Source organism: Cherax quadricarinatus, chromosome 36, assembly GCF_038502225.1.
Source record: "Cherax quadricarinatus isolate ZL_2023a chromosome 36, ASM3850222v1, whole genome shotgun sequence".
Classification (NCBI taxonomy): domain Eukaryota; kingdom Metazoa; phylum Arthropoda; class Malacostraca; order Decapoda; family Parastacidae; genus Cherax; species Cherax quadricarinatus.
Window position 1 is genome coordinate 27880473 of NC_091327.1, and position 6919 is coordinate 27887391.

Consider the following 6919-nt stretch of genomic DNA (forward strand, 5'->3'; position numbering starts at 1 on the left):
GGTCGCCCTGTAGTCCTTGGTTTCTATGATGAGCTTTTCACCCAGCTCGTTGAGGAACTTTAGAGCACACTTGCCCCGTGCTTCAAGGGTCTCCCACCCTATTGGATCTTCTGGGTCTACATGTTGCTGACAGCTCCACCCCGTTCAGCTATGGAGTATGGCACGTAGGTGTCTGCTAATGTGGCGGCACAGGTGTAGTCCCAGGCAATGTGCTTTCCATCCTTCCAGGGTAGCATAGTGGCTCCATCAGGACGCTTTTGACTTCCGTCGTACCTCTGCACTTGGGGTTCCCGTTGAGCTGGGCAACGGGCTGTGGCGAGGCTTCTCTTTATGATGTCATTGACCTCCTCATGTCTGGCATACTTCCCTTCTGCTGTGTGACACACGAGACCGTGAAGTTCGAATTGATCAGCTGTCGCCCTGCCGCAAATACACCTATGTTCGGTGAGGATGGGGGTGGCTAGGCTAAGAGCAACACCAATCCGAATGGCCTGTGGATCGAGTCGAGTGCCGAGGAAGGAATTGGGAACAGCTAGAAGGAAATCTGAATGTGGTGCCTTCACCGCCAGGAGACGAGCTTTGTCCTTTCCTGAAGCGTTGGTGAGCATTGTGTTGGCGATTTTTCCCACGATCGGTTTGTCCCAGTGGGACTGTTTGTGCTCTTTGGGAGGAGCTGGTCTACTGGAGGAGTCTGCAAGGGTGTCCCACCGGATCGCTGCTTCAGTAAACCTGGGGTCTTGAGCTCCTACCATGTCTCTCAAGCGTTCGGGAACAATCTTCTTGACTAATGCACTGGAAGCCAAACACGAAGACAGAAAAGCAGGTAAAGATACATGCGTTGCTACACAAGTATTGCACCATTGACAAATGGCTGGAGAAACGTTACCAGAATGAAGACATGTAAATGTTGCAGAAGTGTCTCATTTATCAATTTGTCAATTTTCTAAAGCATTGATTCAGGTTAGATATATTTTGGTCGCTGCGCGATCCAAGAAAGTTATCCCTGTATTGTGCAACTCTAGTCCCTTGTATCTCAATACACGCGATTAGAAGAGTGCAGAGTGCCGCATTAGTATGATGCGCACCTTAACACTAGTTTTGGAAGATTTAAAGCGAATCAGAAGAGGCGATCACAAGTCATTATTTGGAAACGAATATACCAGTTTCTTAAAAACTAAAAGTAAGGATATATTCAGCTCAAGGGACAGGCAACCTACGCATAGCGCGGACAAGAAAATAATTCGAAAAATATGGAAATGAGCTTTCTTTAAAGAAAAATATTTTAAGAAGCTGGCAACATTTTGGTGAAAATTCCATGGTAATGCGATGTTTCTAAAGCAAATTATAGCTATTTGAACATGTCTTGTGATGACCCACCATGTAAATATGTGCGTGACCGCGCGGTGAATTTATATTTTTTATTTTTTTTTATTTTTTTTTTTTTAATTTTAATTTTTTGTAATGATGTTCAGTGGTAAATTTAGTGTATTCGAAAGAATATACTAAATTTACTACTGAACATCATTACAGTGAGAGAGGAACTATAGCATAGCAGGATGAGTAAAGAGGAGAGGCAGGGACAAGAATTTGCTTGGTCAGCAGTCTGGTCCTCGGCCACAATATGTCTTATACTGACGCTATTATTTCTAATAAACTTTATCTGCTTATACCATTTATTCAGAGGTGATAGCAGACATAAGATAAATAAGATGAAAGCATAATAAATACGGCCAAAATAATATTATATGCTCTTCCTCATATACATCAATGATCTTCCAAACGTATCCCAACACCTGAACCCCATTCTCTTTGCTGACGACACGACTTATGTCATCTCTCACCCTAATCTTGCCACCCTCAACACCATTGTTAATGAGGAGCTTATCAAAATATCGACTTGGATGACAGCCAATAAACTTACGCTTAACACTGACAAAACCTACTACATTATGTTTGGTAGCAGAGCAGGAGATGCGCAAATTAACATTAAGATCAACAACACTCTAATTGCCAGGCATAATGAGGGCAAATTCCTAGGCCTATACCTCGACAACAACCTGAACTTCAGCATCCATATCCAACACATAACCAAAAAAGTATCCAAAACGGTTGGGATCCTCTCCAAGATACGATACTACGTGCCGCAAACTGCCCTTCTCACACTGTACCATTCACTTATATATCCATACCTCACCTATGCTATCTGTGCTTGGGGTTCAACTGCAGCAACACACCTAAAGCCAATAATAACCCAACAAAAAGCCGCAGTAAGAATAATCACTAAACCCCATCCCTGGCAACACATCTAAACTTACTCCCTGTTCAGCACATCCACACTTACTACTGTGCAATCTACATCTACAGGACCTTAAATTCAAATATTAACCTTGACCTAAAACGCTTTCTTGATAGTTGTGACAGAACCCACAGGTACAACACCAGACACAAACATCTCTATGACATTCCCCGTGTCCGACTAAACCTTTACAAAAATTCAATGTATGTCATAGGCCCTAAAATCTGGAACACCCTACCTGAAAATTCTAAAACTGCAGACACATTCATCACCTTCAAAACTACCATCAGAAAACATCTTATCTCCCTGATACACCCTGTCAACTAATTACACGAATACCACCTGGTGGTTAACACTTACACTCACTCAACCATTTGACCATACGCAGAAATATCAATCTCAATCTCAAAATAATGAATCTTAACTAGTCATAAGTTGGCCTGTGATACTCCAATACTGAAACTATGTATAGTGCCAAAACAAAAGCATTCACATTGCTAAACTCACAAACTAGTATTTAGTCACTTAGCCATAATATCAACTTACCTCATAATTTTGTAATATTTTAAACTTAAGATTTAATTTAAGTCTGTCCGAAATGCCTAGCCATGCTAGGTGTTCTAGTGGTACACTCTGTAATTATTATTTTACTACATGTAAACCACACAATAACCAAATTCTGTAAACTAAGCATTGTAATCCTTATAGAGAATAAATTTTGAATTTGAATTTGAATTTGAATACCGGAGGGTATATGGCACGAAACATAAACTGAGAAGGGTAAATAATTTTAACAGTGTAATGGGGAGCCCATCACTTTGGTTTCATCAGTAAAATATCTGGGAATCCCCTTTGACCCATGCATGCCAGGAGAATTGATAGGGAACAGTGTAGTAAAGAAAGCGAATGCCAGACTGAAGTTCCTGTATAGACAAGCACAGTGTCTACCTACTGAGGCTCGCAGGACCCTATGTCTAGCCCTTATACAATGCCATATGGATTACGCTTGCTCTTCATGGTACTCTGCCTTGACCAAAAAACTGAAAGATAGACTGCAAATCACCCAGAACAAAATCGTAAGATTCATCCTGGGGCTGGGACCAAGAGAGCATGTAGGCCAGAATAAATTACAGCAGTTGGATATGCTGAATGTTGAAGACAGAGTAAAACAGCTGAAGCTAAATCATGTTTATAAAATTGCTCACAGTGTCCAGAATATCTTGCTGTCAATTTTGTCAAGGTTGGGAACCAAAGCAATCATAGTACTAGGAGGAGAGAGCACAACTTTGTAGTACCCACAGTCAGTGGCCAGGCTTCAAACACCTTTTATTGTACAGCAATAAAGGAATGGAACAGACTGCCCGCACATGTCAAAGCCAGTCATAGCATGAACCAGTTCAAGAAGAGTGCCAAAAGGTGTCTGATGAATGTAGCTACAGAAAGGGAGGGGAATGATTTTCTATTTTTTGGCTAACATACGTGCAAATTTTACCTTATTCTTAGTAATGACCCTCGTATTGTAGATAGTCTTAATGACCCTCGTGTAGTAGATAGTCTTTTTAGTATGATAATAAGATGTTATCTTCATTATAGAATAATAAGAAAATATTATAACCTTTATATTATAATAATAAGGTAAAAGGACCCCAATGGAAATAAGTCACTGTCTGACTTTTTTGGGTTATCCCAGGTTCTCTACACATATGCTGCTATATATGATAATTCTATGTAACTGTATTTGTATATACCTGAATAAACTTACTTACTTACTTACTTACTTACTTGGTGGTTCATGGTCAGTGGTTTTTTACTCAAGTATCTGATTATAGAGGAATGGTTTTCTCTCTTACCTCTGGTCTCTTACTAAAGAAAACGGTATAATATACAAGAGAAACAATATTATTAAAGATTAGCCGGTATTCTCCCGGCCCGGGCCTTTTCCAAGTGGTGGCCCGGCCTTGGCTCCCTCTTTAGGGAGTGTCTGAGACCTAAGTCTCCCATGGGAAGAGGCACAAGTACCTCCTCATCTGTGGGACCAACTGTCCCCAGGCCTAGCCACGGAAGTCATTGGGATCATAAAGTCACTTAAAAATAACTCGGGGAATCTGTCTCATGTCCCACCATTACTGTACAAGCGAGCGGCCCATGTCCTTTCGCATGCTATTTCATTACTTTTTAACAAGTCAATAGAGACTAGCACCTTCCCGAAACTACTCAAGATGGCAAGGGTTACACCAATACATAAAGGTGGTGACCCTACAGACTTAAACAACTATAGGCCAATATCTAACTTACCATTGCTATCCAAAATCTTTGAGAAACTCGTGTACAAGAGACTGTATTCATTTATAACGGCTCAAAACATACTCAACCCCTGCCAGTTTGGATTCAGGAAAAATAAAAGCACTAATGATGCAATCATAAAAATGCTAGATCTGCTTTACACAGCATTGGAAAATAAGGAATATCCACTAGGAATTTTTATTGACCTAAGAAAAGCTTTTGACACAGTAAACCACCAAATCCTACTCCACAAACTTGACCACTACGGTATAAGAGGCCATGCGCTTGCTTATTTCAAATCTTACATTACTAATAGGTATCAGTACGTCACCATTAAAGACACAGCATCAGCAACACGGCCACTTGATACTGGAGTTCCGCAGGGAAGTGTCCTTGGTCCCCTGCTCTTCCTCATATACATCAATGACCTTCCAAACGTATCCCAACACCTGAAACCCATTCTCTTTGCTGATGACACGACTTATGTCATCTCTCACCCTAATCTTGCCACCCTCAACACCATTGTGAATGAGGAGCTGATTAAAATATCGACTTGGATGACAGCCAATAAACTTACGCTTAACACTGACAAAACTTACTATATTATGTTTGGTAGCAGAGAAGGAGATGCACAAATTAACATTAAGATTGACAACACTCTAATTACCAGAAATAATGGGGGAAAATTCCTAGGCTTATACCTTGACAACAACCTGAATTTCAGCACCCATATCCAGCATATAGCCAAAAAAGTATCCAAAACGGTTGGGATCCTCTCCAAGATACGATACTACGTGCCGCAAAATGCCCTTCTCACACTATACCACTCACTTATTTATCCATACCTCACCTATGCTATTTGTGCTTGGGGATCAACTGCAGCAACACACCTAAAGCCAATAATAACCCAACAAAAAGCTGCAGTAAGAATAATCACTAAATCCCATCCCTGGCAGCACCCCCCCCCCACTCTTCAAAGATCTAAACTTACTCCCAGTTCAGTACATCCACACTTAGTACTGTGCAATCTATATCTACAGGGCCTTAAACTCTAATATCAACCTTGACCTAAAACGCTTTCTTGATAGTTGTGACAGAACCCACAGGCATAACACCAGACACAAACATCTCTACGACATTCCCCGTGTCCGACTAAACCTTTAGAAAAATTCAATGTATGTCAAAGGCCCTAAAATCTGGAATACCCTACCTGAGAACTCTAGAACTGCAGACACATTCATCACCTTCAAAACTACCATTAGAAAACATCTTATCTCCCTGATACACCCCGTCAACTAACTACACGAATACCACCTGGTGGTTCACACTTACACTCGCTCACTCATTTGACCATAAACAGAAATATTAATCTCAGTCTTAAAATAATGAATCCTGTGATACTCCAATACTGAAACTATATACTGTGCCAAAACAAAAGCATTCACATTGCTAAACTCATAAACTAGTATTTAGTCACTTAGCCATAAGACCAACTTACCTCATAATTTGTAATATTTTACAATTAAGAATAAAACTAAGTATGCCCGAAATGCCTAGCCATGCTAAGCGTTCTAGTGGTACACTCTGTAATCACAATTTTACTACATGTAAACCAAACAATAACCAAATTTCTGTAAACTCAGCATTGTAATCCTAATAGAGAATAAACTTTGAATTGAATTGAATTGAGCTAGGCCTCTCTGGTCTGCCATCCCCACCCCAAAGGGGCTAATGGGAATGACAGTCTTATGAGCTAAAGGCTCGGGCTCAGGCACCTACCCTACCCTAGAAGGGTTAGGCATGGTGTCGATGAGAGAAACAATAAGAAATCACTTATATTACATTGAAAAAGCCAAAAGTCTTGGAGTTTCGTGATTTTTTTATGTAAGCAGATGCGCGCCTGTTTACCTCAATAGTATCTGGAGAGTAAGATTTTGGCCTATTTCTTCACAGTACATAATTATTATTGATTATATTGAAATGATTTGCATAGACAATATAAAATAAAGTGTGATCGAATATCCTTTTTACAAACATTTGGAGTATCTCAAATATTTTTTAGTTTGTTGGGGGGGGGGGTAAAAAGGAAAATATTTTAGTGAATATCAAAAACTGTACTAAATGTATTTTTTTCGGCATGAAGACCTGGTCACAGACCGGGCCGCGGGGGCGTTGACCCCCGGAACTCTCTCCAGGTAAACTCCAGGTAAACAAGGTATATTACATTATTTCATTATGAAGGATATTCGAGTAAAGCTTGTTCTATGAGCTGGGTTACTGCCAGCCGGGTCACTGCCAGCCGGGTCACTGCCAGCCGGGTCACTGCCAGCCGGGTCACTG